The sequence below is a fragment of the Pseudophryne corroboree genome, unplaced genomic scaffold (assembly GCF_028390025.1).
Source record: "Pseudophryne corroboree isolate aPseCor3 unplaced genomic scaffold, aPseCor3.hap2 scaffold_144, whole genome shotgun sequence".
Classification (NCBI taxonomy): domain Eukaryota; kingdom Metazoa; phylum Chordata; class Amphibia; order Anura; family Myobatrachidae; genus Pseudophryne; species Pseudophryne corroboree.
In genome coordinates this window covers 1,335,444-1,358,995 of record NW_026968068.1, presented here as the reverse complement: position 1 = coordinate 1,358,995, position 23,552 = coordinate 1,335,444, and the positions used below count along the sequence as shown (strand labels likewise).

The following is a 23,552-nucleotide window of genomic DNA, read 5'->3' as shown; positions in this document are numbered from 1 at the left end:
AATCAGCTTGAATGCTTCAGGGGCTGGGGCATAGCCAACATGAGCCCCACACCAAAGGAGGGTGGAGGTGTTTAATGCAAACTAGGGGTCAGCCAAGCGCCGCAAAAGGCCACCATGCCCTGCACGCCCCTTTTCTCTTTTCATATGCAGACGAGGGTTGAAGCCAACTTTGACCCACTGCTTGGATGACATCACCATATGCAAATCCATCTGCGGCAGGCCTTCCCCCAGGAATGCTTGCACTAGTTGTTGCATTTGGTTTGTTGTTTGGGGGTGCTTCAGTATTAGGCAGCCTTCTGCCCTCCCATGTTCATCTGAAAATATATGTTCTCCCTGCAGTTGTTGTCCCCAGATGAGAGTTCCCTTGTGTTGCCTCAGTTAAATCTCCTTTACTTGACAGAGATGTGCATGAGCAGCGGCCCTCCCCAGCCCTATTCCAAATCATACTTATTTTGCATAGGAGATACCATGGTCATGAAGATTTTTCTCCCAGGGTGAGGTTTATTCATTGCATTTTGGGTATGCTGACCCCTGTGATTTCCCCAAATGTGGGAAACTTGACTGCATTATTTGTGGTAGTGGGAGGCTGTGTTTGTGATTTCTTCTGGTCAGCTCTGGTAAAAGTCAGATTTCTTTGTCTCAGATTTTCCTTTAGCCTTGTTCTTCTTTCGAGAGTTCCCTTGTGCTGCCTCAGTTGGATCTCCTTCACTTTACAGGGGGGTACCCGAGCAGCGACCCTCCCCAGCTCTAGCCCAACTCCTACTTACCTGCCAGGTGAGATACTATGATCATGAAGGTGCTTCTCCCAGGGCAAGGCTCACCCATTGTACTCTGGGTGTGCTGCTCCTGCGATTTCCCCAAATGTGGGAAACTTGACTGCATAATTTGTGTTTCCCCTGGTCGGCTCTCGTATAATTCAGATCTCTTTGTCTCAGGTCTCTCTCCAGCCTAGTTTGCTGTCTGTTTCCACTTCTCTTTTCTTCAGCCGCTCCCTTCTATACCCTTGTGCACTATCCTGACTTCTCCTCCCGTCTGCTTACTTTGTGCCTTCCAATGCACAATGCAAACTACAGGTAGTGCTGCAGGGCCCACACCCTTTTACTTGCCTTACAGAGCAGCTCTGGAGCTGTTACAGTGGCCAGCTGCTGCAAGAAATCAGCTTGAATGCTTCAGGGGCTGGGGCATAGCCAACATGAGCCCCACACCGAAGGAGGGTGGAGGTGTTTAATGCAAACTAGGGGTCAGTCAAGCGCCGCAAAAGGCCACCATGCCCTGCACGCCCCTTTTCTGTTTTCATATGCAGACGAGGGTTGAAGCCACCTTTGACCAACTGCTTGGATGACATCACCACAAATCCATCTGCGGCAGGCCTTCCCCCAGGAATGCTTGCACTAGTTGTTGCATTTGGTTTGTTGTTTGGGGGTGCTTCAGTATTAGGCAGCCTTCTGCTCCACCCTCCTTTGGTGTGGGGCTCATGTTGGCCATGTCCCATCCCCTGAAGCATTCAAGCAGATTTCTTGCAGCAGCTGGGCACTGTAACAGCTCCAGAGACGCTCTGTAAGGCAAGTAAAAGGGTGTGGGCCCTGCAGCACTACCTGTAGTTTGCATTGTGCATTGGAAGGCACAAAGTAAGCAGACGGGAGGAGAAGTCAGGATAGTGCACAAGGGTATAGAAGGGAGCGGCTGAAGAAAAGAGAAGTGGAAACAGACAGCAAACTAGGCTGGAGAGAGATCTGAGACAAAGAGATCTGAATTATACGAGAGCCGACCAGGGGAAACACAAATTATGCAGTCAAGTTTCCCACATTTGGGGAAATCGCAGGGGCAGCACACCCAGAGTGCAATGGGTGAGCCTTGCCCTGGGAGAAGCACCTTCATGATCATAGTATCTCACCTGGCAGGTAAGTAGGAGTTGGGCTAGAGCTGGGGAGGGTCGCTGCTCGGGCACCCCCCTGTTAAGTGAAGGAGATCCAACTGAGGCAGCACAAGGGAACTCTCGAAAGAAGAACAAGGCTAAAGGAAAATCTGAAACAAAGAAATCTGACTTTTACCAGAGCTGACCAGAAGAAATCACAAACACAGCCTCCCACTACCACAAATAATGCAGTCGAGTTTCCCACATTTGGGGAAATCACAGGGGTCAGCATACCCAAAATGCAATGAATGAACCTCACCCTGGGAGAAAAATCTTCATGACCATGGTATCTCCTATGCAAAATAAGTATGATTTGGAATAGGGCTGGGGAGGGCCGCTGCTCATGCACATCTCTGTCAAGTAAAGGAGATTCAACTGAGGCAGCACAAGGGAACTCTCATCTTGGGACAACAACTGCAGGGAGAACATATATTTTCAGATGAACATGGGAGGGCAGAAGGCTGCCTAATACTGAAGCACCCCCAAACAACAAACCAAATGCAACAACTAGTGCAAGCATTCCTGGGGGAAGGCCTGCCGCAGATGGATTTGCATATGGTGATGTCATCCAAGCAGTTGGTCAAAGTTGGCTTCAACCCTCGTCTGCATATGAAAAGAGAAAAGGGGCGTGCAGGGCATGGTGGCCTTTTGCGGCGCTTGGCTGACCCCTAGTTTGCATTAAACACCTCCACCCTCCTTTGGTGTGGGGCTCATGTTGGCTGTGCCCCAGCCCCTGAAGCATTCAAGCTGAATTCTTGCAGCAGCTGGGCACTGTAACAGCTCCAGAGCTGCTCTGTAAGGCAAGTAAAAGGGTGTGGGCCCTGCAGCACTACCTGTAGTTCGCAGATGGATTTGCCGCCATAGAATGCGCCTGCTGAATCGTGTTACAGATCCAGAGAGCAATAGTCTGCTTTGAAGCAGGGGTGCCAATCTTGTTGGCTGCATACAGGACAAACAGTGCTTCTGTTTTTCTGACTCTAGCCGTTCTGGCCACGTAAATTTTCAAAGCCCTGACCACATCAAGGGACTCGGAATCCTCCAAGTCACGCGTAGCCACAGGCATCACAATAGGTTGGTTCATATGAAAGGATGATTCCACTTTTAGCAGGAATTGAGGACGGGTCTGCAATTCCGCTGCCACCGCGCTACAACCCCGGCCGACGCAATTGCCGGTCTGAGTAAGGTACCAGAATGTGTGTAAATGGACTTTAGGGTAACCTCCTGCTTGCGGTCAGCAGGGTCCCTGATGGTAGCCGTATCCTGGGATGGCAGCGCTACCTTTTTGGATAAGCGTGTCAATGCTTTATCCACCCTAGGGGAGGATTCCCACCGTATCCTGTCCATTGGCGGGAAAGGATACGCCATAAGAATCCTTTTGGGAATCTGCAGCTTTTTGTCTGGAGATTCCCAAGCTTTTTCACATAATTCGTTCAACTCATGTGAGGGGGGAAAGGTTATCTCAGGTTTCTTTCCCTTATACATGTGTACCCTCGTGTCAGGGACAGGGGACTCTGTGATGTGCAAAACATCTTTTAGTGCAATAATCATATATCGAATACATTTAGCCAATTTTGGCTGTAACTTTGCATCATCGTAGTCGACACTGGAGTCAGAATCCGTGTCGGTATCTGTGTCAACTATTTGGGATAGTGGGCGCTTTTGAGACCCCGAAGGTCCCTGCGACATAGGGACAGGCATGGGTTGACTCCCTGACTGTTCCCTAGCTTCAGCTTTGTCTAATCTCTTGTGTAATAAGTTTACATTAGCACTTAAAACATTCCACATATCCATCCAGTCAGGTGTCGGCGTTGTCGATGGAGACACCACATTAATTTGCTCCTGCTCCTCTCTAGGAGAGCCTTCTACCTCAGACATGTCGACACACGTGTACCGACACACCATACACTCAGGGAATCCTCTTATCTGAGGACAGTTCCCCAACAAGGCCCTTTGGAGAGACAGAGAGAGAGAGTATGCCAGCACACACCCCAGCGCTATATGACCCAGGAAAAAAACACAATAATTTTATGTTTACCCAGTAGCGCTGTATTTCCATATATATATGCGCCTAATTATGTGCCCCCCTCTTCTTTAAGACCCTCTTTCTACCGTGGTATAAGCAGGGGAGAGTCCATGGAGCTTCCCCTCAGCGGTGCTGTGGAGAAAATGGCGCTGGTGAGTGCTGAGGGAGAAGCCCCACCCCCTCTGCGACGGGCTTCTGTCCCGCTCAAATATAGTAAAAAAAAGGCGGGGGCTCTTATATATATATACAGTGCCTAGCTGCATATATATTTATTTTGCCAAAGAGAGGTCTATATTGCTGCCCAGGGCGTCCCCCCTGCGCCCTTCACCCTTACACTGACTGCCGTGTGAGAGGTGTATGGGAGCAATGGAGCACAGCTTTACTGCTGTGCGTTACCTCAGTGAAGATCATGAAGTCTTCCGCCGCCTCTGAAGTCTTCTTTTCTTCTCATACTCACCCGGCTTCTATCTTCCGGCTCTGCGAGGGGGACGGCGGCGCGGCGCTGGGACGGACGGCGAGGGTGAGACCTGCGTACCGATACCTCTGGAGCTAATGCTGTACAGTAGCCTAAGAAGCAGAGCCTATCAACTCACAGAAGTAGGTGTGCGTCTCTCCCCTCCGCCCCTCGATGCAGGGAGTCTGTTGCCAGCAGGCTCCCTGAAAATAAAAAAATCTAACAAATATACTTTCTGTCAGGAAACTCAGGAGAGCTCCCTGAAAAGCACCCAGTCTCCTCTGGGCACAGTAGTAAACTGAGGTCTGGAGGAGGGGCATAGAGGGAGGAGCCAGTGCACACCCAGATCTAAAGTCTTTCTTAAAGTGCCCATGTCTCCTGCGGAGCCCGTCTATCCCCCATGGTCCTTACGGAGTCCCCAGCATCCTCTAGGACGTAAGAGAAAAATTATGCTGGCAGAAAAATCCAATTGAGTGATTAAACAGCTCCAGAGCTGCTCTGTAAGGCAAGTAAAAGGGTGTGGGCCCTGCAGCACTACCTGTAGTTTGCATTGTGCATTGGAAGCCTAGTTTGCTGTCTGTTTCCACTTCTTTTTTCTTGAGCCCCTCCCGTCTATACCCTTGTGCACTATCCTGACTTCTCTTCCCGTCTGCTTACTTTGTGCCTTCCAAAGCACAATGCAAACTACAGGTAGTGCTGCAGGGCCCACACCCTTTTACTTGCCTTACAGAGCAGCTCTTGAGCTGTTACAGTGCCCAGCTGCTGCAAGAAATCAGCGTGAATGCTTCAGGGGCTGGGGCATGGCCAACATGAGCCCCACACCGAAGGAGGGTGGGGGTGTTTAATGCGAACTAGGGGTCTCGCACAATGCGAACTACAGGTAGTGCTGCAGGGCCCACACCCTTTTACTTGCCTTACAGAGCAGCTCTGGAGCTGTTACAGTGCCCAGCTGCTGCAAGAAATGTGAACTAGGGGTCATCCAAGTGCCGCAAAAGGCCGCCATGCCCTGCACGCCCCTTTTCTCTTTTCATATGCAGACGAGGGTTGAAGCCAACTTTGACCCACTGCTTGGATGACATCGCCATATGCAAATCCATCTGCTGCAGGCCTTCCCCCAGGAATGCTTGCACTAGTTGTTGCATTTGGTTTGTTGTTTGGGGGTGCTTCAGTATTAGGCAGCCTTCTGCCCTCCCATGTTCATCTGAAAATATGTGTTCTCCCTGCAGTTGTTGTCCCCAGATGAGAGTTCCCTTGTGCTGCCTCAGTTGAATCTCCTTTACTTGACAGAGATGTGCCTGAGCAGCGGCCCTCCCCAGCCCTATCCCAAATCATACTTATTTTGCATAGGAGATACCATGGTCATGAAGACTGTTCTCCCAGGGAGCGGTTCATTCATTGCATTCTGGGTATGCTGACCCCTGTGATTTCCCCAAATGTGGGAAACTCGACTGCATTATTTAATGCGAACTAGGGGTCATCCAAGCACCGCAAAAGGCCGCCATGCCCTGCATACCCCTTTTCTCTTTTCATAAGCAGACGAGGTTTGAAGCCAACTTTGACCCACTGCTTGGATGACATCACTTGCTGCCTTTCCAATGAAGCAAGTTTAATTTAATAATAGGTGAAAAACCATCCCTACAAAGATGTTAATCAGATACTTGGCTTTGTGGACACTTTTCAGAGCACAAATTTGTTAGCATAAAATAAAGCCAGAAAATGAAGAGCTGTTTAATCACTCAATTGGATTTTTCTGCCAGCATATTTCTTTTTCTCTGCAACCCACTGCTAAATTGTGCTTCCTAGCTGTTTTTATAAAATCACTGAATCAAATCTAACTCTGATTACATCAGAGAAGGCCAGGTACCCTACACCATAACAGGGGGTTTGAAATTTTGACTTGTCTACTTAAAGATCACCAAAATCTGATAACAAGGTCAATTAAGTCTCTGGGTGGGATTGAACCACCAACCTTTTGGTTAATAGCCTTACACACTAACTGATTGCGCCACAGCAACACTTTGCGAAAGTCCATACTGACAAAGGCTAATAAGCATTCATCTAGAACGATTCCTAGAAACATTTTAAAAAGTCAATAATGTGGAGAGTTTTTGTAAGATGTTTCTTCCATCAACCAATGAAGAAACACATTGGTACTTTCCCATGATGAGTGAGTGCTTCAGGATCTTTTGCACTTACATGTGCAGCAGAGTACTGTAATGGAAGTGCTGGGTCCATAACCCAGAGGTAGGCAGATTGAAACTATCCTCTGCTATATGCATTTTTTTTTGTTAATTAAAGTAATCCAAAACTGGGATTGATATTTTTGCTCTTTTATTTTTAGTTAAAGTACAATAACTTTTACCATTTTAATTTGTTTTAATAGTATATTGACAGTATTGTTTTCTTTCAAAAATCCAATTAATTTTCTTTACCCGATTATTAAAATGGTAATTGACAAAAACAAACTACATTGTCACCAGAAGAGCAATACAAAATGTACAAGTGATATATTAAAATCATCTTTCCAGCTTGAATTTCAATGATGCATTGGGGCAACGATTTTGTGAGAAACATCTTCACCCTTAAATAAAGATTTTCTTAATTCCTTACCTGTGTGCTAATTAGATATCACCTTGTTTTCATATTAAACAGACTTCCACATGAGAAAACAGCAAAGATGCAGTGGCGTTAATGTTTCCTGGTGTCAACCTGTATTATTTCCGTAGATATTGAAATGAGGATGCATCTTGCTGCCTTTCCAATGAAGCAAGTTTAATTTAGTAATAGGTGAAAAACCATCCCTACAAAGATGTTAATCAGATACTTGGCTTTGTGGACACTTTTCTGAGAACAAATTTGTTATCATAAAAATAAAGCCAGAAAATGAAGAGCTGTTTAATCACTCAATTGGATTTTTCTGCCAGCATTTTTCTTTTTCTCTGCAACCCACTGCTAAATTGTGCTTCCTAGCTGTTTTTTTTATAAAATCACTTAATCAAATCTAACTCTGATTACATCAGAGAAGGCCAGGTACCCTACACCATAAGAGGGGGTTTGCAATTTTGACTTGTCTACTTAAATATCACCAAAATCTGATCACAAGGTCAATTACGTCCCTGGGTGGGATTGAACCACCAACCTTTTGATAAATAGCTGAACACACTAACCGATTGCGCCACAGAGACACTTTGCAGAAAATACATACTGACAAAGACTAATAAGCATTCATCTAGAACGTTTCCTAGAAAAACTTTAAAAAGTCAATAATCTGGAGAGTTTTTGTAAGATGTTTCTTCCAGCAACCAATGAAGAAACACATTGGTACTTTCGCATGATGAGTGAGTGCTTCAGGATCTCTTGCACTTACATGTGCAGCAGAGTACTGCAATGGAAGCATGCTGGGCCCATAACCCAGAGGTAGGCAGATTGAAACTATCCTTTGCTATATGCATTATTTTTTTGTACATTAAAGTAATTCATAACTGGGATTGATATTTTAGCTTTTATTTTTACTTAAAGTACAATAACTTTTACCATTTTAATTTGTTTTAATAGTATATTGACAGTATTGTTTTCTTTCAAAAATCCAAGCCACTGCATCTTTGCTGTTTTCTCATATGGAAGTCTGTTTAATGTGAAAACAAGGTGATATCTAATTAGCACACAGGTAAGGAATTAAGAAAATCTTTATTTAAGGGTGAAGATGTTTCTCACAAAATCGTTGCCCCAATGCATCATTGAAATTCAAGCTGGAAAGATGATTTTAATATATCACTTGTACATTTTGTATTGCTCTTCTGGTGACAATGTAGTTTGTTTTTGTCAATTACCATTTTAATAATCGGGTAAAGAAAATTAATTGGATTTTTGAAAGAAAACAATACTGTCAATATACTATTAAAACAAATTAAAATGGTAAAAGTTATTGTACTTTAAGTAAAAATAAAAGCTAAAATATCAATCCCAGTTTTGGATTACTTTAATGAACAAAAAAAAATGCATATAGCAAAGGATAGTTTCAATCTGCCTACCTCTGGGTTATGGGCCCAGCATGCTTCCAGTGCAGTACTCTGCTACACATGTAAGTGCAAGAGATCCTGAAGCACTCACTCATCATGCGAAAGTACCAATGTGTTTCTTCATTGGTTGCTGGAAGAAACATCTTACAAAAACTCTCCAGATTATTGACTTTTTAAAGTTTTTCTAGGAAACGTTCTAGATGAATGCTTATTAGTCTTTGTCAGTATGTACTTTTTGCAAAGTGTCTCTGTGGCGCAATCGGTTAGTGTGTTCAGCTATTAATCAAAAGGTTGGTGGTTCAATCCCACCCAGGGACGTAATTGACCTTGTGATCAGATTTTGGTGATATTTAAGTAGACAAGTCAAAATTGCAAACCCCCTCTTATGGTGTAGGGTACCTGGCCTTCTCTGATGTAATCAGAGTTAGATTTGATTAAGTGATTTTATAAAAAAACAGCTAGGAAGCACAATTTAGCAGTGGGTTGCAGAGAAAAAGAAAAATGCTGGCAGAAAAATCCAATTGAGTGATTAAACAGCTCTTCATTTTCTGGCTTTATTTTTATGATAACAAATTTGTTCTCTGAAAAGTGTCCACAAAGCCAAGTATCTGATTAACATCTTTGTAGGGATGGTTTTTCACCTATTACTAAATTAAACATGCTTCATTGGAAAGGCAGCAAGATGCATCCTTATTTCAATATCTACGGAAATAATACAGGTTGACACCAGGAAACATTAACGCCACTGCATCTTTGCTGTTTTCTCATGTGGAAGTCTGTTTAATGTGAAAACAAGGTGATATCTAATTAGCACACAGGTAAGGAATTAAGAAAATCTTTATTTAAGGGTGAAGATGTTTCTCACAAAATCGTTGCCCCAATGCATCATTGAAATTCAAGCTGGAAAGATGATTTTAATATATCACTTGTACATTTTGTATTGCTCTTCTGGTGACAATGTAGTTTGTTTTTGTCAATTACCATTTTAATAATCGGGTAAAGAAAATTAATTGGATTTTTGAAAGAAAACAATACTGTCAATATACTATTAAAACAAATTAAAATGGTAAAAGTTATTGTACTTTAAGTAAAAATAAAAGAGCAAAAATGTCAATCCCAGTTTTGGATTACTTTAATTAACAAAAAAAAATGCATATAGCAGAGGATAGTTTCAATCTGCCTACCTCTGGGTTATGGACCCAGCATGCTTCCATTACAGTACTCTGCTGCACATGTAAGTGCAAGAGATCCTGAAGCACTCACTCATCATGGGAAAGTACCAATGTGTTTCTTCATTGGTTGATGGAAGAAACATCTTACAAAAACTCTCCAGATTATTGACTATTAAAAGTTTTTATAGGAAACGTTCTAGATGAATGCTTATTAGCCTTTGTCAGTATGTACTTTTGAAAAGTATTGCTGTGGCGCAATCAGTTAGTGTGTACGGCAATTAACCAAAAGGTTGGTGGTTCAATCCCACCCAGGGACGTAATTGACCTTGTTATCAGATTTTGTTGATCTTTAAGTAGACAAGTCAAAATTTCGAATACCCCTGTTATGGTGTAGGGTACCTGGCCTTCTCTGATGTAATCAGAATTAGATTTGATTCAGTGATTTTATAAAAACAGCTAGGAAGCACAATTTAGCAGTGGGTTGCAGAGAAAAAGAAATATGCTGGCAAAAAAATCCAATTGAGTGATTAAACAGCTCTTCATTTTCTGGCTTTATTTTTATGCTAACAAATTTGTTCTCTGAAAAGTGTCCACAAAGCCAAGTATCTGATTAACATCTTTGTAGGGATGGTTTTTCACCTATTACTAAATTAAACTTGCTTCATTGGAAAGGCAGCAAGATGCATCCTCATTTCAATATCTACTGAAATAATACAGGTTGACACCAGGAAACATCAACGCCACTGCATCCTTGCTGCTTTCTCATGTGGAAGTCTGTTTAATGTGAAAACAAGGAGATATCTAATTAGCACACAGGTAAGGAATTAAGAAAATCTTTATTTAAGGGTGAAGATGTTTCTCACAAAATCGTTGCCCCAATGCATCATTGAAATTCAAGCTGGAAAGATGATTTTAATATATCACTTGTACATTTTGTATTGCTCTTCTGGTGACAATGTAGTTTGTTTTTGTCAATTACCATTTTAATAATCGGGTAAAGAAAATTAATTGGATTTTTGAAAGAAAACAATACTGTCAATATACTATTAAAACAAATTAAAATGGTAAAAGTTATTGTACTTTAAGTAAAAATAAAAGAGCAAAAATATCAATCCCAGTTTTGGATTACTTTAATTAACAAAAAAAAATGCATATAGCAGAGGATAGTTTCAATCTGCCTACCTCTGGGTTATGGACCCAGCATGCTTCCATTACAGTACTCTGCTGCACATGTAAGTGCAAGAGATCCTGAAGCACTCACTCATCATGGGAAAGTACCAATGTGTTTCTTCATTGGTTGATGGAAGAAACATCTTACAAAAACTCTCCACATTATTGACTTTTTAAAATGTTTCTAGGAATCGTTCTAGATGAATGCTTATTAGCCTTTGTCAGTATCTACTTTTGCAAAGTGTTGCTGTGGTGCAATCAGTTAGTGTGTAAGGCTATTAACCAAAAGGTTGGTGGTTCAATTCCACCCAGGGACTTAATTGACCTTGTTATCAGATTTTGGTGATCTTTAAGTAGACAAGTCAAAATTTCAAACCCCCTGTTATGGTGTAGGGTACCTGGCCTTCTCTGATGTAATCAGAGTTAGATTTGATTCAGTGATTTTATAAAAACAGCTAGGAAGCACAATTTAGCAGTGGGTTGCAGAGAAAAAGAAATATGCTGGCAGAAAAATCCAATTGAGTGATTAAACAGCTCTTCATTTTCTGGCTTTATTTTTATGCTAACTAATTTGTTCTCTGAAAAGTGTCCACAAAGCCAAGTATCTGATTAACATATTTGTAGGGATGGTTTTTCACCTATTACTAAATTAAACTTGCTTCATTGGAAAGGCAGCAAGATGCATCCTCATTTCAATATCTACTGAAATAATACAGGTTGACACCAGGAAACATTAACGCCACTGCATCCTTGCTGCTTTCTCATGTGGAAGTCTGTTTAATGTGAAAACAAGGTGATATCTAATTAGCACACAGGTAAGGAATTAAGAAAATATTTATTTAAGGGTGAAGATGTTTCTCACAAAATCGTTGCCCCAATGCATCATTGAAATTCAAGCTGGAAAGATGATTTTAATATATCACTTGTACATTTTGTATTGCTCTTCTGGTGACAATGTAGTTTGTTTTTGTCAATTACCATTTTAATAATAGGGTAAAGAAAATTAAGTGGATTTTTGAAAGAAAACAATACTGTCAATATACTATTAAAACAAATTAAAATGGTAAAAGTTATTGTACTTTAAGTAAAAATAAAAGCTAAAATATCAATCCCAGTTTTGGATTACTTTAATGAACAAAAAAAAATGCATATAGCAAAGGATAGTTTCAATCTGCCTACCTCTGGGTTATGGGCCCAGCATGCTTCCATTGCAGTACTCTGCTGCACATGTAAGTGCAAGAGATCCTGAAGCACTCACTCATCATGCGAAAGTACCAATGTGTTTCTTCATTGGTTGCTGGAAGAAACATCTTACAAAAACTCTCCAGATTATTGACTTTTTAAAGTTTTTCTAGGAAACGTTCTAGATGAATGCTTATTAGTCTTTGTCAGTATATAGTTTTTGCAAAGTGTCTCTGTGGCGCAATCGGTTAGTGTGTTCAGCTATTAATCAAAAGGTTGGTGGTTCAATCCCACCCAGGGACGTAATTGACCTTGTGATCAGATTTTGGTGATATTTAAGTAGACAAGTCAAAATTGCAAACCCCCTCTTATGGTGTAGGGTACCTGGCCTTCTCTGATGTAATCAGAGTTAGATTTGATTAAGTGATTTTATAAAAAAACAGCTAGGAAGCACAATTTAGCAGTGGGTTGCAGAGAAAAAGAAAAATGCTGGCAGAAAAATCCAATTGAGTGATTAAACAGCTCTTCATTTTCTGGCTTAATTTTTATGATAACAAATTTGTTCTCTGAAAAGTGTCCACAAAGCCAAGTATCTGATTAACATCTTTGTAGGGATGGTTTTTCACCTATTACTAAATTAAACTTGCTTCATTGGAAAGGCAGCAAGATGCATCCTCATTTCAATATCTACGGAAATAATACAGGTTGACACCAGGAAACATTAACGCCACTGCATCTTTGCTGTTTTCTCATGTGGAAGTCTGTTTAATGTGAAAACAAGGTGATATCTAATTAGCACACAGGTAAGGAATTAAGAAAATCTTTATTTAAGGGTGAAGATGTTTCTCACAAAATCGTTGCCCCAATGCATCATTGAAATTCAAGCTGGAAAGATGATTTTAATATATCACTTGTACATTTTGTATTGCTCTTCTGGTGACAATGTAGTTTGTTTTTGTCAATTACCATTTTAATAATCGGGTAAAGAAAATTAAGTGGATTTTTGAAAGAAAACAATACAGTCAATTATAAGGGCACGGTCGTGCCCTTATATTAAGGCTGAATCGAACAAACGGAATTCTCCCATAGGGAACTTCTGAGATGGGGGCATGGTGTTTGAGGGGCTACACCTCAAAACTGATTGGACGTACTGAGCTGAAATTTGGTATGGACGCGTAGAATCGTCACCCGCTGCTGCAGGACAAATTTCAGGGCAAAATAATAAAAAATGAGGAATTGGGAGTAAGCTAAATTTCCAACTGTCAGTTTTTTTCTGCCACTCCCTCTGTGGCTTTTTGACAACGTTTTCCCATAGAGTGAATGAAGATTTTTTTGGGAAGGCATAAGTCAGGATAGAGGACGAATTAAGACTTGGGGTTTGTTTTACTAGATAGAGTATGCCCCAGTGTAGTGCCTTTTGGGGTTGTGGTTTTTCAGAAAGTTATAGGGTTTTTTTAATTAAGAGAAATATGCCCCATTATAGAGATAGGACATTTCAATTTGTTGCGCCTGCGCAGTGACCGCCAGCAGGGGGTGTACAGAGAGTAGCTCTGGCAGTTGGGCACGAGGAGACAGAGCGGGAAGGAGTCACGTGGAGCTGCAGGAGGACAGCCAGCGGTTCCCGGCGTGTGAGTTCATTGAGGTCCATGAAGCGGGAGGAGATCGCCGGAGCTGCGTAGCACTGGGTGAGTTCTGTCAGGCAGCCCACCGCTGTGTACCCAGCTTCCACTTCTCCCCCGCGTGTCCGGCCACCCTCCCCTCCCGCCCGCCCGGCCACCCTCCCCTCCCGCCCGCCCGCCCGCCCGCTCGCCCGCCCGCTCGCCCGCTGTGTGCCCGGCCGCCCGCCGGACCTTCCCTGGTGGCTGCCTGCGTCTCCTCCCCGCGTCTGTAGTGCGGCTGGCAGTAGGAGGCGCCTCGGGCAGCTGTGTCCGGCCACTCCTCCCTCCTCCTCCTCCCGCTGTGTCCGGCCCTCCCTCCGTGCAGTATGCGGTATTTATCAAGGTCTCTATGGTCACCAGTCACCCCCCCCTCCCCCTCTCGCCCTCCCTGCTGTGTGTCCGTCTCCCTCCCCCCCCCTGCTGTGTGTCCGTCGCCCCCCCCTTGCCCTCCCTGCTGTGTGTCCCCCCCCCTCCTCCCTGCAGTGTGTTCCCCCCCGCGCCCTCCCTGCTGTGTGTCCGGCCACCCTCCCCTCCTCCCGCTGTGTCCGGCCACCCTCCCCTCCTCCCGCTGTGTCCGGCCACCCCCCCCTCCCGCTGTGTCCGGCCACCCCCCCCTCTCGCTGTGTCCGTCCACCCCCCCCTCCCGCTGTGTCCGGCCACCCCCCCCTCCCGCTGTGTCCGGCCACCCCCCCCTCCCGCTGTGTCTGGCCACCCCCCCCTCCCGCTGTGTCCGGCCACCCTCCCCTCCTCCCGCTGTGTCCGGTTACCCCCCCCTCCCGCTGTGTCCGGCCACCCCCCCTCCCGCTGTGTCCGTCCACCCCCCCCTCCCGCTGTGTCCGGCCACCCCCCCCTCCCGCTGTGTCCGGCCACCCCCCCTCCCGCTGTGTCCGGCCACCCCCTCTCCTCCCGCTGTGTCCGGCCACCCCCCCTCCTCCCGCTGTGTCCGGCCACCCCCCTCCTCCCGCTGTGTCCGGCCACCCCCCCTCCTCCCGCTGTGTCCGGCCACCCCCCCTCCTCCTCTCTGCTGTGTGTCCGTTCTCCCCCCGCCCTCCCTGCTGTGTGTCCGTCCCCCCCCGCCCTCCCTGCTGTCCGTCCCCCCCGCCCTCCCTGCAGCGCCTGACACACGCACACGCAGCGCCTGACACACACGCAGCACCTGACACACACACAGACGCAGCACCTGACACTCACACGGACCTGACACACACGCACACACTCACACGCAGCGCCTTACACACACAGACACGCAGCGCCTGACACACACAGACACGCAGCGCCTGACACACACACACTCACGCACCTGACACACACACTCACGCACCTGACACACACACACACTCACGCACCTGACACACACACACTCACGCACCTGACACACGCACACTCACGCACCTGACACACGCACACGGCACGCAGCACCTGACACACACACACAGCACCTGACACACACACACGCAGCACCTGACACACAGACATGCAACGCCTGACACACACACGCAGACATGCAGCACCTGACACACACACGCAGACACGCAGCACCTGACACACACACACACACACACACGCAGCACCTGACACACACACGCAGACACGCAGCACCTGACACACACACGCAGACACGCAGCACCTGACACACACACACACACACACACACAGCACCTGACACACACACACACACACGCAGCACCTGACACAGACATGCAGCGCCTGACACACACGCAGACATGCAGCACCTGACACACACATGCAGCACCTGACAGACACACACACACACACATGCAGCACCTGACACACCCACACACACAGACATGCAGCACCTGACACACCCACACACACACGCAGCACCTGACACACATACATACATACATGTGGCATTTAACGCACACACGCACAGCACCTGACACACAATCATATACACTCAGAGCACCTAACACACACATACACTCGCAGCACCTCACACACACTCGTATACACACGCAGCACCTGCCACTCACACATATATACACATGTAGCACCTGCCACTCCCACATACATGAACAGCACCTAACACACACATATATACATGCAGCACCTGACACACACATACACGTGCAGCACCTGACAGTCACACACATACAGATGCGACACAAACACATACACGCTCAACACCTGACACCCACGTGGCAGCTGACGCATACAAATGCAGCACCTGAGATACACACATATACACGTGCAGCACCTGAGACACACACATACACGTACAGCATCTGACACACACACACATGTATGTACACGCGCGGCTCCAGGCACACACATACGTACGTACACATGCGGAATTTAACACACACACACACATACACGTGCGGCACCTGACACACATGTACGAACACGCGCGGCTCCTGACACACACACACACACGCGTGGCTCCTGACACACACACACATGTACGAACACGCGCGGCTCCTGACACACACACGTATATACGTATACGCACGGCACCTGACACCTACACGTATGTACGTATACGCACGGCTCCTGACACCCACACGCATGTACACGCGCGGCTCCTGGCACACACACACACGTACGTACACGCGCGGCACCTGACACACGCCTGTACGTACACACATGCACAGCACCTGACATACACACATGTAGGTACGCGCCACCTGACACACACACACACACGTACACGCACGACACTTGACACACACGTACGTACACGCACGGCACTGACACGTATGTACGCGCATGGCACCTGACACTCACGTACATACTAGTGATGAGTGGGTTCGGTTCGTCGGAATCCGAACCCCCCGAACTTCACCCATTTTACACGGGTCCGAGGCAGGTTCGAACCTTCCCGCCTTGCTCGGCTAGCCCGAGCGCGCACGAACGTCATCATCCCGCTGTCGGATTCTCGCGAGATTCGGATGTCTGCATTCGTGGAAAGGGATCCCATGTGTAAACATGGGACCCCTTTCAGTCCGTCTGGTCCGGGTGTTCGGTTTGTTGTTTTGCCAAGTACGTGGATTTAATCTGGAACCTGGATCAGGTGAGTATAATTATCTTTTATTTTCAGGTACCCGTGGATTCTACTTGGAGAAGAGGACCGACTGCTTCATGTCAACATAGGTAAGTATGGGTGTGTCGGCAGGTGGGAAATAAAGTTAAATTTTTACGGTGTCTGTGTCCTGTTTTTATTTGGGTATTTTTTCCCCAGTAGAACTACAGGTACCAGCGGGCCCGTTTTTCTCCTGCATGCTGGTACTTGTGGTTCTCCAAGTACCAGCTTGCGGGGGAGGCTTGCTGGGACTTGTAGTACTACTAGAAAAAACAATATTATTTAAATTTTCTCAAGGCTATCAGCCTCCCATCCGCAGCCCTTGGATGGGGGGGACAGCCTCGGGCTTCACCCCTGGCCCTTGGGTGGCTGGGGGGGACCCCTTGATTGAAGGGGTCCCCACTCCCCAAGGGTACCCCGGCCAGGGGTGACTAGTTGGATATTTAATGCCACGGCCGCAGGGCACTGTATAAAAGTGACCCCCGGCTGTGGCATTATCTGTCCAGCTAGTGGAGCCCGATGCTGGTGTAAAAAATACGGGGGACCCCTACTCTTTTTGTTCCCCGTATTTTTTGCACCAGCACCAGGCGCAGAGCCCGGTGCTGGTTTTAAAAATATGGGGGATCCCCTGTCCGTTTTTCCCCCAGATTTTTAGAACCAGGACCGGCTCGAAGAGCCCGAGGCTGGTTATGCTTTGGAGGGGGGACCCACGCAATTTTTTTTCGGGTTTTTCACATTCCATTTAAAAAATAAATAATATTTTAAAAAATATATAAATAATACTTGTGCCTCCAAAAAAGACAAACCAAGTACCTAATCCCTTCTAATATAAATAGATATGCTATTACCAAAAAAAAAAAACTGCAAAAAAAAAACATGTTTTTAAAAATTTTTTATTAGATTCCGCCAGCAAAGTGTGGCGGATTGAAAATGACGAATTTACTGTTTAAAAGCACTGTTGTCGAATTTACAAACTTCAATTGAATATACTTTTGTCGAATTGCCGCATTTGTACCATTGCAGAAAAGTCGAATTTGTCAAATGTCGAATTTTAAAGTCGAATTTTGAAAGCGTGTAAGAATAGGCTCCGTCCCCTTCTACCCCTGTACCTTGCTCTCTCCTGTCTGTGCTCTCTCCCGTCTGTAGGACTAGGCCCCGCCCCCTTCTTACCCTCCTGTGACTGCTCTCTCCTGACAAGTGGACCAGGCCTGCCCCCTACACGCTGCTGGTGTCTTCATTGTTACTTGGTCTGGAGCTCCGTTGGGGAGAGAACTCACGTGAGCTCATTAAGAATGAGGAACTGGGATGTTTTAATTTTATTGTGAGTAGTGTAGTGTGGTGATGTAGTATGTTGTATGGGGGGTATAGTGTAATTATGAAGTGCAGCATATGGGAGGGCTGTAGCATAGTGATGTAGTGTGGCATATGGGTGGTGGTAGCGCATAGGCGTGCGTACAGGGGGTGCCTGGTGCGCACAGGCACTCCCTAATGTCCAGCACCGCTGCACGCCACGCTTGCTGTAGCACAGTGATCGCTGAGTGTGTGATCGGTGGAGCCTAGCCTGCAGCTCATTTCCGTACCTCCCACCACCGCTGCACCCAACCCCCCTCTGCCTGCTGCTAATACTATGCTGAGTGCATTCGTCGGCGGCCTCACTGGGGGGACTGGCGTCACCTTGCAATGTGACATGGTGATGTCCGCCCATGCTCTCCTCCCGCCCACCTGTGCTTTCCTCCTGCTGCGGTCTCTCAGTCCTAGTGTGCCGCGGCCGCCACACCACTGGCAGTGTTCCTCTAGGAGGGACTGGGAGCTGCTGGCAGACACATTCTGCTGAGACTTACTTGTCAGTGCGGGTTCCGGACGGCAGGCGGCGGGTGGGAGGGCAGACGGGGAGCAGGTGTCACAAGGAGTGTGTGGGTAACTAATTCACAATACTTCCGCTCAACGTGGCACTGCTGGTCCTTCATCTCCCATGTCTCTTCACCAGGTGGCGGGCGGCCCGGAAATTAAGTGATGTGTTGTGCAGCAGTCAGTGTGAAGTGACTGTGAGTAACACTGGTGGTGCTGATGATGCTGCTGCAGAATCTGGAAGCAATTAATTCATAAATATAATGTACTCTATCAGTGTTTCTCTGACGTCCTAGTGGATGCTGGGAACTCCATAAGGACCATGGGGATTAGCGGCTCCGCTGGAGACTGGGCACAAAAGTAAAGCTTTAGGACTACCTGGTGTGCACTGGCTCCTCCCCCTATGACAATCCTCCAAGCCTCAGTTAGATTTTTGTGCCCGGCCGAGAAGGGTGCACACTAGCGGCTCTCCTGAGCTTCTTAGTGAAAGTTTAGTTTTAGGTTTTTTATTTTCAGTGAGACCTGCTGGCAACAGGCTCACTGCATCGAGGGACTAAGGGGAGAAGAAGCGGACTCACCTGCGTGCAGAGTGTATTGGGCTTCTTAGGCTACTGGACACCATTAGCTCCAGAGGGACCGAACACAGGCCCAGCCTCGGAGCTCGGTCCCAGAGCCGCGCCGCCGGCCCCCTTACAGAGCCAGAAGCAAGAAGAGGTCCGGAAAATCGGCGGCAGAAGACATCCTGTCTTCACCAAGGTAGCGCACAGCACTGCAGCTGTGCGCCATTGCTCCTCAGCACACTTCACACTTCGGTCACTGAGGGTGCAGGGCGCTAGGGGGGGGCGCCCTGAGCAGCAATAGAAACACCTTGGCTGGCGAAAATACATCACATATAGCCCCCAGGGCTATATGGATGAATTTTAACCCCTGCCAGATTCCACAGAAAAACGGGAGAAAAGGCCGCCGAGAAGGGGGCGGAGCCTATCTCCTCAGCACACTGGCGCCATTTTCTCTCACAGCTCCGTTGGAGGGAAGCTCCCTGGCTCTCCCCTGCAGTTACTACACTACAGAAAGGGGTTAAAAAAGAGAGGGGGGCACTAATTAGGCGTAGTATAACAATACAGCAGCTATAAGGGGAAAAACACTTATATAAGGTTATCCCTGTATATATATTATTAGCGCTCTGGTGTGTGCTGGCATACTCTCCCTCTGTCTCCCCAAAGGGCTAGTGGGGTCCTGTCCTCTATCAGAGCATTCCCTGTGTGTGTGCTGTGTGTCGGTACGATTGTGTCGACATGTATGAGGAGGAAAATGGTGTGGAGGCGGAGCAATTGCCTGTAATGGAGTTGTCACCCCCTAGGGAGTCAACACCTGAGTGGCTGAGCTTATGGAAGGAATTACGTGACAGTGTCAGCTCTTTACAAAAGATTGATGACATGAGACAGCCGGCTACTCAGCCTGTGCCTGTCCAGGTGTCTCAAAAGCCATCAGGGGCTCTAAAACGCCCGTTACCGCAGATGGCAGATACAGACGCCGACACGGATACTGATTCCAGTGTCGACGATTAAGAGACGAATGTGACTTCCAGTAGGGCCACACGTTACATGATTGAGGCTATGGAAAATGTTTTTACACATTTCTGATAATACCAGTACCACTAAAAAGAGTATTATGTTGGGTGAGAAAAAACTGCCTGTAGTTTTTCCTGCATCTGAGGAATTAAATGAAGTGTGTGATGATGCGTGGGTTTCCCCCGATAAAAACTGTTAATTCCTAAAAAGTTATTAGCATCATACCCCTTCCCGCCAGAGGATAGGGCACATTGGGAAACACCCCCTAGGGTGAATAAAGCGCTCACACGCTTGTCTAAACAGGTGGCACTACCGTCCCCGGATACGGCCGCCCTTAAGGAACCTGCTGACAGAAAGCAGTAAAATATCCTAAAATGTATATACACTCACACGGGTGTGATACTGCGACCAGCAATCGCCTCAGCCTGGATGTGCAGTGCTGGGGTGGCTTGGTCGGATTCCCTGACTGACAATATTGATACCCTAGATAGGGACAGTATATTACTGACTATAGAGCATTTACAATATGCTTTCTATATATGCGTGATGCACAGAGGGATATTTGCCGACTGGCATCAAGAGTAAGTGCGCTGTCCATTTCTGCCAGAAGAGGGTTATGGACAAGACAGTGGTCAGGTGATGCTGATTCCAAAAGGCATATGGAAGTATCGCCTTATAAAAGGGAGGAGTTATTTGGGGTAGGTCTAACAGACCTGGTGGCCACGGCAACGGCTGGGAAATCCACATTTTTACCCCAGGTAGCCTCTCAACATAAGAAGACGCCGTATTATCAGGCGCAGTCCTTTGGGCCCCATAAGGGCAAGCGGGCAAAAGGCTCCTCATTTCTGCCCCGTGGCAGAGGGAGAGGAAAAAGGCTGCAGCAAACAGCCAGTTCCCAGGAACAGAAACGGTGTGGGCCCGTCTCATAAATTTCAGCGTGCAGTGGGCTCACTCACAGGTGGACCCCTGGATCCTTCAGGTGGTATCTCAGGGGTACAAATTGGAATTCGAGACGTCTCCCCTTCGCCGTTTTCCTAAAGTCTGCTTTACCGACGTCTCCCTCCGACAGGGAGGCGGTATGGGAAGCCATTCACAAGCTGTATTCCCAGTAGGTGATAATCAAGGTACCCCTCCTACAACAGGGAAAGGGGTATTATTCCACGCTGTTTGTGGTACCGAAGCCGGACGGCTCGGTGAGACCTAATTTAAATCTGAAATCCTTGAACACTTACATACAAAGGTTCAAATTCAAGATGGAGTCACTCAGAGCGGTGATGGCAAACCGGGAAGAAGGGGATTATATGGTGTCTCTGGACATCAAGGATGCTTATCTCCATGTCCCAAATTACCCTTCTCACCAAGGGTACCTCAGGTTTGTGGTACAGAACTGTCACTATCAGTTTCAGACGCTGCCGTTTGGTTTGTCCACGGCACCCCGGGTCTTTACCAAAGTAATGGCCGAAATGATGATACTCCTTCGAAGGAAGGGAGTTTTAATTATCCCTTACTTGGACGATCTCCGGATAAGGGCAAGATCCAGGGAACAGTTGGTAGTCGGGGTAGCACTATCTCAGGTAGTGTTGCGGCAGCACGGTTGGATTCTTAATATTCCAAAATCGCAGCTGATCCCGACGACACGTCTTCTATTCCTAAGGATGATCCTGGACACAGTCCAGAAAATAAGAATTTACTTACCGATAATTCTATTTCTCATAGTCCGTAGTGGATGCTGGGGACTCCGAAAGGACCATGGGGAATAGCGGCTCCGCAGGAGACTGGGCACAAAGTAAAAGCTTTAGGACTAGCTGGTGTGCACTGGCTCCTCCCCCTATGACCCTCCTCCAAGCCTCAGTTAGGATACTGTGCCCGGACGAGCGTACACAATAAGGAAGGATTTTGAATCCCGGGTAAGACTCATACCAGCCACACCAATCACACCGTACAACTTGTGATCTGAACCCAGTTAACAGCATGATAACAAAGAGATAGGCATTGGAAAATTCAGGGCTATAACAAGTAGATGAAGCACTAACAGGAGGCTTTAAAATTTTCATTCTAGTGTCTTTCGTTTGGGAGAAAAATGCAAAGGTACAATACAGCTTTTCCTTGCCGATATCTCTCTTTTGCAAAGAGATAGGCATTGGAAAATTCAGGGCTATAACGTGTAGATGAAGCATTAACAGGAGGCTTTAAAATTTTCATTCTAGTGTCCTTCGTTTGGGAGAAAAATGCAAAGGTACAATACAGCTTTTCCTTGCCGATATCTCTCTTTTGCAAAGAGATAGGCATTGGAAAATTCAGGGCTATAACGTGTAGATGAAGCACTAACAGGAGGCTTTAAAATTTTTATTCTAGTGTCCTTCGTTTGGGAGAAAAATGCAAAGGTACAATACAGCTTTTCCTTGCCGATATCTCTCTTTTGCAAAGAGATAGGCATTGGAAAATTCAGGGCTATAACGTGTAGATGAAGCACTAACAGGAGGCTTTAAAATTTTCATTCTAGTGTCTTTCGTTTGGGAGAAAAATGCAAAAGTACAATGCAGCTTTTCCTTGCCGATATCTCTCTTTTGCAAAGAGATAGGCATTGGAAAATGCAGGGCTATAACGTGTAGATGAAGCACTAACAGGAGGCTTTAAAATTTTCATTCTAGTGTCTTTCGTTTGGGAGAAAAATGCAAAGGTACAATACAGCATTTCCTTGCCGATATCTCTCTTTTGCAAAGAGATAGGCATTGGAAAATTCAGGGCTATAACATGTAGATTAAGCACTAACAGGAGGCTTTAAAATTTTCATTCTAGTGTCCTTCGTTTGGGAGAAAAATGCAAAGGTGCAATACAGCTTTTCCTTGCCGATATCTCTCTTTTGCAAAGAGATAGGCATTGGAAAATTCAGGGCTATAACGTGTAGATGAAGCACTAATAGGAGGCTTTAAAATTTTCATTCTAGTGTCCTTCGTTTGGGAGAAAAATGCAAAGGTACAATACAGCTTTTCCTTGCCGATATCTCTCTTTTGCAAAGAGATAGGCATTGGAAAATTCAGGGCTATAACGTGTAGATGAAGCACTAATAGGAGGCTTTAAAATTTTCATTCTAGTGTCCTTCGTTTGGGAGAAAAATGCAAAGGTACAATACAGCTTTTCCTTGCCGATATCTCTCTTTTGCAAAGAGATAGGAATTGGAAAATTCAGGGCTATAACGTGTAGATGAAGCACTAACAGGAGGCTTTAAAATTTTCATTCTAGTGTCTTTCGTTTGGGAGAAAAATGCAAAAGTACAATGCAGCTTTTCCTTGCCGATATCTCTCTTTTGCAAAGAGATAGGCATTGGAAAATGCAGGGCTATAACGTGTAGATGAAGCACTAACAGGAGGCTTTAAAATTTTCATTCTAGTGTCTTTCGTTTGGGAGAAAAATGCAAAGGTACAATACAGCATTTCCTTGCCGATATCTCTCTTTTGCAAAGAGATAGGCATTGGAAAATTCAGGGCTATTACGTG

At 46.1% G+C, this 23,552-nt stretch overlaps 4 non-coding genes and 1 pseudogene across 4 annotated transcripts; 3 read left to right on the top strand and 2 right to left on the bottom strand.

Annotated features, from left to right (window-relative positions):
- Window positions 1-443: 443 nt before the first annotated feature.
- LOC134997142 (U1 spliceosomal RNA) lies at window positions 444-607 on the top strand. The gene has a single exon (XR_010199694.1). It is a non-coding gene; the product is annotated as a U1 spliceosomal RNA (small nuclear RNA).
- A 152-nt stretch (window positions 608-759) lies between these two features.
- On the top strand, window positions 760-922 carry LOC134997298 (U1 spliceosomal RNA). The gene has a single exon (XR_010199833.1). It is a non-coding gene; the product is annotated as a U1 spliceosomal RNA (small nuclear RNA).
- An 824-nt stretch (window positions 923-1,746) lies between these two features.
- Window positions 1,747-1,909, bottom strand: LOC134997239 (U1 spliceosomal RNA). Its single transcript, XR_010199784.1, has one exon. It is a non-coding gene; the product is annotated as a U1 spliceosomal RNA (small nuclear RNA).
- A 152-nt stretch (window positions 1,910-2,061) lies between these two features.
- On the bottom strand, window positions 2,062-2,225 carry LOC134997144 (U1 spliceosomal RNA). The gene has a single exon (XR_010199696.1). It is a non-coding gene; the product is annotated as a U1 spliceosomal RNA (small nuclear RNA).
- A 3,497-nt stretch (window positions 2,226-5,722) lies between these two features.
- On the top strand, window positions 5,723-5,901 carry LOC134997451 (U1 spliceosomal RNA; annotated as a pseudogene).
- The last annotated feature ends 17,651 nt before the right edge of the window (window positions 5,902-23,552 follow it).